The 13,760-nt window shown below is 42.5% G+C and overlaps 1 long non-coding RNA gene across 2 annotated transcripts in view; it reads left to right on the top strand.

Annotated features, from left to right (window-relative positions):
* Positions 1-10,020: 10,020 nt before the first annotated feature.
* The window catches only part of LOC142488782 (uncharacterized), a 20,418-nt gene continuing 16,678 nt past the window's right edge, over positions 10,021-13,760 (top strand). Inside the window, exons 1-2 of one of the 2 annotated variants that reach the window (XR_012799656.1) lie at positions 10,021-12,386; positions 13,437-13,690. This is a non-coding gene — a long non-coding RNA (uncharacterized LOC142488782). Of the gene's footprint in view, positions 13,691-13,760 lie in introns of both variants that reach the window. The other variant, XR_012799655.1, reaches the window with a different exon arrangement.

Below are 13,760 nucleotides of genomic sequence, written 5' to 3'. Positions count from 1 at the left end.
TGAGCGTGTTTGTTTGTGAGCCTTCCCTGGCCAAGTTCCTGGCCAACTTGGGGTCTTGTAGCTGAGCCTTCCTTGTTTGTGAGCCTTCCCTGTTGCTGTGTCTAGCCTGTTTCTGAGCCTTCCTTGTTCGTGAGCCATTCATGTGGCTTCCCAGTTCTGGAGGCTAGCCTGTTCATTTGGAATCCCTGTTGCTGACCCTGGACCATGACCCCGCTGCCTTCTGCCTGCCCTGACCTTTAGCCTGTCGCCTGGATTCTGCACCACTGCCGCCTGCCCTGACCCATTGCCTGCTTACCAACCATGAATAATCTAACAGGACTCTGTCCCTGGGCTCTGGTCGGTTAATTGGTATCCACTTCCTGATTGGAGACGAGCACTGTCCCATAATGCTGAAGGCCACATATGGATCTTGCTGAGGTAGCGAGGGGGATGTCCCTCCGGGTCTATATCCTGGATAAGCACTCTGCCCTCCTGACTACGTGGGGCACTGTAATCACTTCCATCACCTCCAGCTTGCAAATCCTTGCCAACCATCCTCCTATTGCACCCCTAGCTTATTCTTAGTTGGCACCTACCCCTCTACCTCAGCAAGTTAACCTTGCATCCCAGGAGCCAAAAGATGAATTCTCCTCCACTCCTGTTTCAAGGTCAAGTAAATAATACAAAAATAAATAAAGCTTCTGAACTCACAGAAGACTTGTTACATGGTACAAAAACAATCCAATTGGTTGATCTACTATGTGGTTTCCCCACTTTTTCCTGAAAAGAATTTCTCAGGCAGCAGTAAGGGAGTCCCATAGTACATTACCCAACCTGATTGGTTGATGGACCATGTGATTCCTTCTCATTTTTTTCTGATGACATATCGTTTTAAAGGGAAGGAATCACATGGTACATGAACCTATCAGGTTGCTTGATATACCATGTGATTCCTTCCCTTTTACGTGAAATCTCATCGCAAAAAAGATGACCTCTCTGGGGCAAGGATTTCCTTTCCTATTGTATGATCTTGTTTGTTGTACTTATTGTATTATAATTCTCTATACTGTGTTGTCTCTCTTGTAAAGTGCTGAGTACAGCTGTGGGCTCTATATAAATACAGATATACTATACATACACATGATGAGATACATGGAAACACACCTGAGATACCGTGGAAATATACCAATTTAAATAATTTTAACATATTTAAATTAGCATATATCCTATAGCAGGTATCTTTTTTTAATGCAAATGAGATCTCAAACAACACCAATTTTTTTTCAGAACAGTTTTACAGAAATGAGGATAAGAGCAACAGTTGAGAGCAAGCATGCCTGTTACAACTTAAATATTTTAATTAGCATATGATAGATGTACAGTACTTTAATAGAAAATAATAAAGCAACAATGAAATTAGCACCATCAGCTTTTAAAGCATCAGTACACTTCTGCATGACTTTCCGATTTGATACAATCCATTGACTGTTATTGTTTAGCTGCATTATTTTTTCCCTAAATGGTGATGGTTTAAAACACACATTTGATAAAGGCACATGGTTTCATTAGCAATATTGATAATATGCCATGTCTTAGTGAACAGAGGAAACATTATGCCAACCAGTATTTCTCAGTTCTGACAAACTGGCAACTGAAAAAAATTATCAGGCGGAGGAAGCAGAATTGCCTTCTCTGATGATTACAGACACAATTAAAAGAAGCAGATAAAATGCCTGATTAAATAAATATGGGTAACTAATTAAATAAACGTTTTCTAAATCTCAAATGTTTTTTCTCAAATTATATTCAACACTCTGGATTGGCTTTAAAAATAAATTAATAAATGTATTTTATTTTGAGAAAACTTTAGATATACACTAACAGAGTGGTCATTATCCATACCTCAAGGTTAAGTAAAGTCCCATAGGGTAATGGTGCTCAGACTAGGTGTCGGCTCAAATGCCATGAAATTGGTAGTATATGATGTCCAGAATATCCTTAAGAGATACAGTAAGTGCAATAAATCAAAGCAAGTAAATACCGGAGGAATGGAGTCCCAACCAGTGAGCCCCAAACTCAGCAGCACAATAACACACCCTCCATTAATAATCGATTGAAGATTAAACTTGGGACATATATACAGGTGCGCGGACGAGTATTCTAAAACTTGCCTTAAACTTGCCTTGGAAAATCTGGGGCTATCACCAACAAGACCCACGTACATGCTGGGTACATGCTGGGTACTTGCTGCAACATTTCAGTGACATTTTTGCAGACAGACTAATGGCCCATCGGATTAACACAGAAGGGGTCCCTGGCAGTCCCATTCAGTTTGAATTCTAAAAAAAATCTGGGGCAATCACCAACAAGACCCAGGTGCATGCTGGGAACATGATGCAACATTTCAGTGACATTTCTGCAGACAGACTAATGGCCCATCGGATTAACAGTGGGGGTCCCTGGCAGTCCCATTCAAACTGTTAATCCGATTGGCCATTAGTCCCTGCAGAAATGTCACTGAAATGTTGCAGCATGTACCCAGCATGTACGTGGGTCTTGTTGGTGATTGCCCCAGATTTGTTTTAAAATACTTGTCGGCACTACAGTAGGTCAGACACAGGCAACTCACGTATCCAGGTGCCCCATGTGCGTCCTCAGAGTCCTGATATGTCCATGTGCATCTATGTAAATAGAAATCCAAACGACTAAGAGAAAAACCATAACACTACCATGACGTGAAAAAAAGAAAGGATCAAGAGGTGACTCCAATAAAAAATGAATGTATTGAATCACATGGATTCCAAAGACCTACGCATTTTACGCAACTGCATTTATAAGAACCAGAATAGTTGCAACTATTGCCTCTGCTTTTCATTTCAGTTTTAACAAATATATAACCCACTGAGAAAATATATCATAACATGTATCATGCAAATCACATATGTGGACTGGCAATGTATTAAAGATGAAAACAGCTACGGAGCATACAGACAGCAACGTGGCGGTCTGCAGATGTCCCCCTGCAACAGAGGAGAAAGCAGGAGCTGCTTTGCCACAGTTGGGTTTCTTTGCCTGGTTTGAACTGCCCTGTTGTGAGTAAGATTCTGTTTTTAACCACCAGATCATCTTCAACACGCCATCTCCATTTTATGGAACTGTATTGTCCTTTTATATGCAGCTTAACCCCTTTATTGCGCGGTCCTCGGGGGCCACCCGTGACCACCACGTTATAAACGGGGTTGCGGAAAAAAATGGCCGCCAATTTTTTTAAACTTTTGTGGTGGTACTGTGTCCGCCGGAGGGGGAAAGCTGAGAACTCTCCCAGTGTTCCCAGACCTAGTGCGGCAGCGGCAACAGCACACTGCACTTACCCGGCATCTGGCAGCTCTTCTCCCTGTCTCTGCTTCCTGCTTCTGCTTCCATCTTGCGACAGCAAGCTCCCTTAAAGAGACAGTGTGTCTCTGTGTGTGTGTGTATTTGACTGTGTGTGTTTGTGTGTGTGTGTGTGTGTGTTTGTGTGTGTGTGTGTCAGTGTCTCCGTGTGTGTGTGCAGTGTGCTGTGTGTGTGCAGTGTGCTGTGAGTGTGTGCAGTGTGCTGTGAGTGTATGCAGTGTGCTGTGAGTGTATGCAGTGTGCTGTGAGTGTGTGTAGTGTGCTCTGAGTGTGTGCAGTGTGCTGTGAGTGTATGCAGTGTGCTGTGAATGTATGCAGTGTGCTGTGAATGTATGCAGTGTGCTGTGTTGTGCTATGAGTGTATGCAGTGTGCTGTGCAGTGTACTGTGTGTGTGTCAGTGTGTGTGTGTGTGTGTGTGCAGTGTGCTGTGAGTGTATGTGTGTGCAGTGTGCTATGAGTGTATGCAGTGTGCTGTGAGTGTATGCAGTGTGCTGTGAGTGTGCAGTGTGCAGTGAGTGTGCAGTGTGCTGAGTGTGTGCAGTGTGCTGTGAGTGTGTACAGTGTGCTGTGAGTGTATGCAGTGTGCTGTGAATGTATGCAGTGTGCTGCGAGTGTGCTATGAGTGTATGCAGTGTGCTGTGTGTGTCAGTGTGTGTGTGTGTGCAGTGTGCTGTGAGTGTGTGCAGTGTGCTGTGAGTGTACGCAGTGTGCAGTGAGTGTGCAGTGTGCTGTGAGTGTGTGCAGTGTGCTGTGAGTGTGTGCAGTGTGCTGTGAGTGTATGCAGTGTGTTGTGAATTTATGCAGTGTGCAGTGAGTGTGTGCAGTGTGGGTTTTTTTTTAATTCGGGGTCCACGCTCAAACCGCGTTATATATGCGGATCTGCGTTATAGCGGATCGCGCTATAACGGGGTTGAGCTGTATATCTTGTTTTCTTCCCCTTATATTGATTGCGCAATGTGTTGCTGTTGTTTTTCTACATATAGATTTCTTCAGCAGCCATTATGTGATTATTTCCTGCATCGGTTTGTATTTTCTTTCAAGGGTTATATTATTTATATTAGTCATATTTAATACTGCTGCTTTATGTTTTAGTTGTATTTGTTATCATTTTGTGTAGGTTAGTTTTGTCCTCATGTATGTTTTTACAGTGTTTGTTATTGTTTGTGGGTTGTATTTTTAGAGTTATCTGATTGGTTAGATTACAAGCTCTGCATGATGTTGAGTGATTTGTATGTTAGAGGGACTCCATATTGATTTTGACACTGGTTTTTATGTTTGACCACGCAGGGTCCCTTATCACTTGGGCGCCGACACTAGAGGCATTAGCAGGCCATTAGCCCTACAGCTCGTTGTACATCCTCACATACCAATACTTACCACACAGCTGAAGAGAGAAGAAAATGGGGGAGCACTGGTGGAGTGAAAAATGAAATAAAATATGAAGCAATATGATAGGCGTGTGTGAAACTCTGAACAGTGGGTGGTGTGGGTCTATAATAACATCAACACTCACACGGCCTTGTGCAAATGCTTGCGCATCAAGGTATCTTTTGCGTCCTCGCTTCTGCTTTTCTATTCTCGTCAGGATAATTCTTTTCTTGATGTGATTCCTCTCGTCTGTCCTGTTCTTCTCCTTAGTCTCACATGTAGTGTCCCCCTCGGAAGAAATACATGGGGATGTGCGTCAGAATGTAAATTGGTACAAACAGAATTAGAGCAGGTGGGTGAAAAACAATAATACAGGATTAATATAACACTCACACGGGCATGTGTGTGTGCACTCTGGGGGGACGGTATCTTGACCTCCAGCAGGGTATCTCAGTTTCAAAGTGCCAGCTGACACTCTGTGGCAGGTGGTGGGGGATAGGGAAATGAGCCAATATATAGAACTATAGAACTCTTTATTGAACAAATAAATAAATAAACAAACAAATAAACAAACTCACCGCTCACTCAACTCGTGAGCTGAGGAAGCCGTTTTGGCGAAACGCGTTGCTCAAAAATCCCCCATCCCTTTTGAACTGTTGCGGCCACCGTAGGGAGCGGGACACGGGAAGCACAGAGCTCCTCCCGGACGCGGAGGGAGTCTTACTGTAGTCCAACGATCCCCGTTTAACATCCCTTAAAGACTGGCCTTTTTATCCCGACACCGCAGCTCACGAGTTGAGTGAGCGGTGAGTTTGTTTATTTGTTTGTTTATTTATTTGTTCAATAAAGAGTCATTTGGCCTCAACAATCTTGGCGGTTATATTTCCACACTGCACTGGAAGAGAGAAAATAACATCAGAGGCTGGCACAAGGCTGGATCCAGGGACGTCGGTCAGAACAAACAAGAAACCTGTCTTCTGAGTGTGTACTCACACTTGGCCGTGTGAGTAATAGTTCTATATATTGGCTCATTTCCCTATCCCCCACCACCTGCCACAGAGTGTCAGCTGGCACTTTGAAACTGAGATACCCTGCTGGAGGTCAAGATACCGTCCCCCCAGAGTGCACACACACATGCCCGTGTGAGTGTTATATTAATCCTGTATTATTGTTTTTCACCCACCTGCTCTAATTCTGTTTGTACCAATTTACATTCTGACGCACATCCCCATGTATTTCTTCCGAGGGGGACACTACATGTGAGACTAAGGAGAAGAACAGGACAGACGAGAGGAATCACATCAAGAAAAGAATTATCCTGACGAGAATAGAAAAGCAGAAGCGAGGACGCAAAAGATACCTTGATGCGCAAGCATTTGCACAAGGCCGTGTGAGTGTTGATGTTATTATAGACCCACACCACCCACTGTTCAGAGTTTCACACACGCCTATCATATTGCATCATATTTTATTTCATTTTTCACTCCACCAGTGCTCCCCCATTTTCTTCTCTCTTTTGCACATTTGAAGGATCCTGGGTAGATCCTACGTTGGGGTCTTCAGAGACACAGGAGGAAAAGAACCATAGGGAAAACCTTGTCTACCATCAAGGTTTTTTATTTCATTACACCCTATCCGCTTTTGAACGGTTCACAGGTAGCGCCCGGGCATTTCTGTTCAAATTACCACACAGCTGGTCTGTTATCTCCAAGGGGATTTTATTTACATTGCATTTTAAATTCACATTGTGTTTGTTACTTTTCCAGCATATATGTTAATAAAATTTTATTATTTTTTATATATATATTAGTGGGGTCTTTTGGAACCACTTTAGTCTGCAGTCATCCTTGATGTTTTGAGAATTCTACTCGGCAGTTACCCATTGCCACCATTATCATTATTAGGTAGAGTGCATTAATATAGGGATTCTTTTCGTGAGTACCCTTAGGCTAAGGCCCCGCTCCCTCAGTCAGCGCACCCACACTGCAGACAGGCAGGGCGCTGACAGACACAGACCGCGATATGCGGTCTGTAGGGAGCCGGAGCGGGAAGGGGGCGGGAGTGGGAGGAAGGGGGGCGGGAGTGGGAGGGAGAGGGGCGGGAGTGGGAAGGAGGGGGGCGGGATCTGATCGTGGTGCCTTCCACCCCCCACACACATACACACACACACACACATATACACATACACACATACACACATACATACACACACATACATACACACATACATACTCACACACTTTAACCCGCAGCTCCTTCCCCGCTCCCCGCCCAAGGCGCCTCCCATCTAGCTCCTTCCCTCCCCTCCTCCCCATTGGCTGACGCGTCAGCGCCGAAAATCACTAGATTCTTGCAGCATCGGCCGGCTGACGCATCACAGTACGTAGTCAGCCCTGCCGAAAAGAGGCAGCAGGGGCAGGGCAGGGACCATTCGGGAAGGGTCTGGTGGTTCGCGGCCACGTGCCCCGCCGGCCGCAGCGGGTTCGCAGCCTTAGGGGTCTCACCAAGTGTTGTGTTCTAGTTAGATTTCATCCCTGATGGACGAACCTTCTTTCATCAACATAGATGTTCATCGTTATATATTAGGTGAACGGCAGATTGTGTTTGTTTGGTGTGTTAGATTACAACCAATCACAGCCGCTGAATGGGTATATATGTAAGCACCTATTAGATACCGGTATACCCCTGTGGAAATGACGCACATGAAACACGTAGGGTCAGAGGTTAAGGCATGTTTTGGAGAAGCGATGTGCAGTATCTCAAGTCTGGCATATATCCAGTATTTAAGAGTGGCTCCTTTCCCCCGGGGTACATATCCGATATGTGAGAACAGCTACGGAGCACACAGACAGCAATGTGACGGTCTGCAGACATTCCCCTGCAACAGAGGAGAAAGCAGGAGCTGCTTTGCCACAGTTGGATCTATTTGCCTGTTTTGAACTGCCCTGTTGTGCGTAGATCATCTTCAACACGCGATCTCCATTTTATGGAACTGTATTGTATATTTCATTTTAATAAATTAGCTTAACTGTTTCTTGTTTGTTTTTGTGTTTAGAGTTGTTTGTTGTTCAAGTTAAATGTTTGTTTGTTAGTGTTATATGTTTTTAGTCAGCAGTGTACACTATGATTTTTTTGTGTTTAATTCCACATATCACTTGACGTTATCCACAGAATCATCAAGTCAATCCAAGTGTACAGGATTGGATCACCTTATAAGGACTCCAATATTAACATTAGTACATTTGGACAATTACTGGACTTTTCCTTTGAGGCGCTGGTTTGTATCTGTTTTTTATGGCCCCTCATAAGCCAACTTGTACATGGACTATTAAAGACATCTTCACATTTTGACAGACATTGATTATGCTCAGTACAACCCAGATGAAGCCGATAGGTGAAACGTCCGTTGGATGTGTCTGACTTCGGCTCCATAGCTGGTGTGCACATTGGGGTCTCACTGCATGCCACTGCTGACTGCTCTGATAGGCATTGTCTATATATGGAGGGATGGGGTATTTTCTGCCCACAATTAGCCAGTAACAGATTTGGGTTATGAGAGAGTCAGGTTTGGTAACTCTCTGCATGGTGCAGGGTCAGTAAGACCGGTATACTGCCTGCCTTTTATATTATAATCAGGACAGGCTTTTTTTCAATTTCTAGTCAGTATACTGCGGTGAGAGCATACCTCGAAGATTACAACCAGTTTTGATAATTGTTAATTGTTCTTTATTTTCTTTCGGAACTTAGTTTCTTGTATTATTACCCAGCATTAATTCCATGTTTATTAAAAATACATTTTTAAATCATTCTGGGGATACATTTGTAGTGTAGCTCTAGGGAAACACTTTACTTTATCTTCTATATATGTGCTATGTACAGTACATTACTCTGTACAAATGTTACGTAGATGATATCTTCCTAATTTTGCATGGAACGGAGGATATACGTACTAAGTTTCTATATAGACTGAGCAAAGTTGAATCTACTATTACTGTAGATTCACCTTATCCTTCAGTACCAAACACATTTTTTTCTGGATATGACAATTTCCAAGATTGGAGAGAGTTTGGGGACACGCCTATATCAAAAAGAAACAGATAGGAACACACTCCTTCTGGCATCCAGTCACCATACCAACCCACTAAAACGGGGGATATCTTATTCACAGATGCTCAGGGTGGTTAGAACCACCAGCGATAAAGATGAGGTATCTGTAGCCCTTACAAGAATAGATGAGAGGTTCAGTGACAGCGGTTACGACAACAGGGAGGTCAAGATAGCCATGGATAGTGCATGTCTGGTGAATAGAGATGATCTGCTATTTCCAATAGCTGAAATTGTATATAAAGATAACATGTTTATTTTATTAGCACCTTAAGCCCATGATTATAAAAAGTATTTGAAAGAACTGGCACATAATTTCTTTTAAGATTATGTAATTGCATAATTGCATAAGATTGCTCATCTCTGTACCGCTCCTCCACATTTTATTTTTACAAAAGGTGTAGCAGCCTGAGAGACTCAAAACAGACCCCACAGAGAAATATGCCACTCAATTACTCTGACTCACACGACCTATGGTGTTTTGCAAATGCCATGGCTAAATTGACTGCCAGTTCAGGATCACAGGCATGGGACCTATGCACAAACGCATGATGCATGGAAATACATGATATACTTTATAATGTGCCCATAATGTGCCATGTGTGCTGCACAAAGAATGCATTACACTACAGTATATCAGTCTGATATAAGCGAGGCCCTCAACAATGGTCAAGAACATTTGGTCAAAGCTCTTTTGCCATGAGTAAACCTCAACAAGTGCTTCACCGCACTGGGATATGTCACTTTGCTGATAAGGTAAATCCATAACCTTAGCCCTTACCATAAAAACCCCTAATCTTACCCTCTGATAATAATGTTTCCCCTACCCTAAAAAACATAATCCCTTACTTTAAAACCCCTTAAATTAATCCCCTAGCCACTAAACTCCCTAAAGTTAACCCCTACCCTAACCGCTAAAACAAGCGCATACCATTTGTCTCCACATATGATATGAATGCAAAAAAAAAAATGTAGCCCCTACTACCAATATATGTATACTGTGAACAATACAGAATTAATCTGCTCCACATATCTCATGGTGCAATAAGAAATAAGTAACTCTGTCCCTGATCTGCCTGGCAACACATGATAGGAGATAAATGGGATTGGATAAGAAGAAAGCCAGATAGAATGTTGAAACAAACTGTCAGTTTGAGCGACACAGATTGACTCCTGCTGCCAGTCGGGGACCAGACATAGAGATACTGTAGGAGATACCATTTGATAGGCATACAGAGATACAACCCAGGAAACAGTGAGAGGTGCTTAAGAGACAGATTGAGTCTCACTGATGGTGAAAGAGGAGGCTAATAGGAGAATGCTAGTCAAGGAGAGAAGTGAGAGACAACTGCAGAAACACATCTACACACATAGAGAAGTGTGTTATGAGGAGAAGAGTCGACAGTAAAGAGAGCTCCAGATACTTGCTGGACTGTGAAAGAGCAACCAGATAACAGACATCCAAGAGGCCCTGTCCTGCAACTTAAGTATCCTTTGTGTTTTATATACAAACCTCACAAATGTTTCACCCTTAGCAGGCCTGCAACGTGGCTACATGCCATTTTCAGAACAAAGTTCGAACGTGATGCTGGCAATAATATTAGCCAAAGTTGACTCTACATTGGATGCAGCGACTACTGTAGATCAAGGGACAATCACGCAGTGTCCTAATTTATTATGCATATGTGTATATATATATACATCAAAAGCTACACGTAATACATACTATATATATATATAGTATGTGTATTACGTGTAGCTTGTTTTTTTTCCTTTAAGAGTAAGGGCTGTTGGTTAAAGGATTGCCCAGTGGTCATAAAGCACTGTTTATATATATACACAAGTCTCTTCTGGTTATTCAAGGGGTCCAATTATGGTGTACTAAGGGATGAAGGACTCAGGCCACGCTACAGCACATAAAGACTGTGAAAATATAGGAGTTAAAGATAAAAAGAATAAATCAAAAGTATTGGCCAATCCTTCAAAATGAACATGCCTATAGAAAAAAAATATACTGTAGGTACCGCCTCTATTTACACATAAAAAATCAAGTATATTAGTAACTGTCATGGGAGGGGGTAACCAGGTTCTCTAATAAAGGTCAAGCTCATTTTGGTTACCCCTGATCCGTGTATAAGGGTCCCTGAGAGTCAGCTCTTGGACCCAGTAACATTGTATCCATGTGTTATACTGTATGTATTAAAAGCATTTTTGTGTTTTTTCCTTTCTGGTCATGCAATCAAGCAGGGATTTCTTGGAATGAGTTTCAAGGGGGGGGGGGGGTGGTTGCGTATGAACCGTTGACAGAATGTGCCTAGGAGTTTAGGGTCCGGAGTTGTCGGTTCCCCTATAAATGTACCCGGGAATCATGCCTGATTCTCGGATACATGTAGGCACATTGTCCCGGCAATACCTCTCCTTGAAAACGCAAGCGCGAGTCACCACTAGTGTACCCTGCTTTAGCACAGCCAAGAAAGGAGACTGAGGCACAGGGATGAATATGTATTCCCGTAGCTGAGGGAATCCCTAGGTTAAGGGGGGTACCCCAGCTTGTGCCATGGTGACCCACAACCAGTATAGGGTTTGTGGGTGCCCCAACCATATATGAGGTTGGGGAGGAGGGACTCCAAACAAAGTCCAAGGGAAAGTGTGTGGGGAATAAGGCTCCTAGAAATAAAACTGCAACATTTTTCCTTTTCTGTTCCCTGTCCCCCAAGACTCAGAAGTGTATTAAAATATACTTTAATATAATGTAATGTGCTTTTTACATTCAGAACCGATGTCCAAACAGGCTACCCGAACTAACACATTGGCGCCTGTAAATCTGCTGGACATCTGAATTCAAAGCAACCAGAGGATGCCCAGAGGTGTGAATAGCATTTGGTCAGCAGGGAAAGGCAGAGTACCAGGTCTGGAGATCAATACTGTAGAAGTCCTCTGAGATGCCACTTGTTCTGCCAGACATGGTGGAGCCTGCCCAGCGGGTGGCATTGAGATAGCCAGGGATAGAGGTGGCAGGCTTGCGCATGTCTCTTGGCTATTTCAGATTTCCTGCTGACCGGCTTTTCTAGCTGGCTTGGCTCTGATTGGCTGCTTGGGAAAGTTCCCACGCATTGATTGGCTGCCCAGTTTTGTGAATGAAACTGAAAATACTATAAGAATTAATGAGCCAATCAGATTTACTCTCCCGGGTAGTAAGAGCGCGGGCGGGCTTTTCAAAGTTGCTTTTGTGCGAATAGCAGAGCAACCGGCTTCGATTTTGAGTCTGAAAAGCCTGCCCGCCAGAGACTAAGTTCAGCATCTTGTGCCCAAGTTTTCAGAATCCAAAATAGCGGTCGCGACTGGGATTTTAAGCTGATTTGAGTTCCAGGAGATTTGGACTAACTCACGGTCAGGAGGGACCATGTTCTCAGAGGAGAACGTAACGGTGGCATATGGAATTGTAAGCCAATTTAGATTCAGGGCTGTCCCGGTCAGTGTAAAACTCTCCCATAGAGTTCCCTGCACCTAGGAAAGTCTAGTTTTTGACCCCAGTCACAAAGTAAGTGTGTCTTTTTGTCTGTATTTTTTGTATCATTGTGTGTAAGCAAATTTATGCCGAATAAACTACAATTTATTTAATTACCTTGTTTTGCTCAATGAATGATCCTTGTAAAAAGGTGTAAATAACCTGGTCTCCCGTGACAGTAACCATTTGGTCCAGGCAGACATTAGACAATGTGTTAATGAAACTCGTTCCTAGCCACACCACAATTTGGTAATTTTTTATGCTTCAGTTGTGGCAACTGCAACAATATCATTAAAGAGAATATGATAACTAATCCATCAAAAGGGATCAAGAGACCCTGTAAAAGTTTTACTTGTGTATATGTGACAGTAAATTTGTATCTTCTGTAATGTCCATGTGGCCTAAGATATGTGGGCCAGACGATAAAACCTATAAACCAGAGATTCTTTGAGCACCACTTGAACATTAGGAATTATGACCCCCAATAAGCTTAAAAATATAGAAGCACCAGTAGGAAAACATATATTTGTACAAACATAAAGTGCCACAAATGAAATGGCAGATTTTGGAATAAGTAAATATTGCTTTAAGAGCAGGGAACAAAACTAATCTACTTCTCTAAAGAGAGGTTTTCTAGATCGAAGCTTTAGAGATTCTTTTTCCCAATGGTTTACATAAGGAAATGGAATATAGATATTTTTTGCATTAATTTGTTACCTCTTTTTCATTCACACTGATGTATGATGAATTAAAGTCTACTACAGAAAATCTGCATCTCTGCAGTAACAATGGTATTCTATTTGTAAGAAGCGGAAGGTGTGCTTTGATGTTGCTAGTGATAATATTGTAATATTGGTTTTGAAACATTGGAATTTGTAATTCTCTTACTGAGTGAGTCATGTGACCTGTTTTATGGTTTTAAATAAATGTATGCATATGTTGTATTTATTTTCTGGGGTTTTTTTGCTTTGAGTTTTATATTGTGAAGTTCATGGAAATATACTGTAGACATCGAGAATGAAACATTGATGTTGCTTATGCACAAACCTTAGTTAAATATTAAGTAGGTGTACTCTCTTCCAGGTTCATGACCCAGCATGGAGAGCAGTATCCGCTACATACTGTCGGAGGGAGGTTATCCCCCCAAAAACATTTTGTATTCACTTCTCTGCACACTAAAGTTATGAATAAAAATGAAAGCAAAATCTGCTAAACCTGTCACCAGCTCTGCTGTGCGGTTACTTCTTTGTACTCTGCATATGAATGATAGCGGCTAATGTGACTCCACACAAAATATACCTGGTGTACAAAAAGTTGTCTAATCTGAAGAACAAAAAGTGAGTGCGCTGGTGTTTTCAGTTTTCTAGTCGTTTACATAAAGTATGAGGTGCTGCAATCATTTTATGT

The sequence above is a fragment of the Ascaphus truei genome, chromosome 2 (genome assembly GCF_040206685.1).
Source record: "Ascaphus truei isolate aAscTru1 chromosome 2, aAscTru1.hap1, whole genome shotgun sequence".
Lineage (NCBI taxonomy): Eukaryota > Metazoa > Chordata > Amphibia > Anura > Ascaphidae > Ascaphus > Ascaphus truei.
This window is presented reverse-complemented; position numbering and strand designations above follow the sequence as displayed.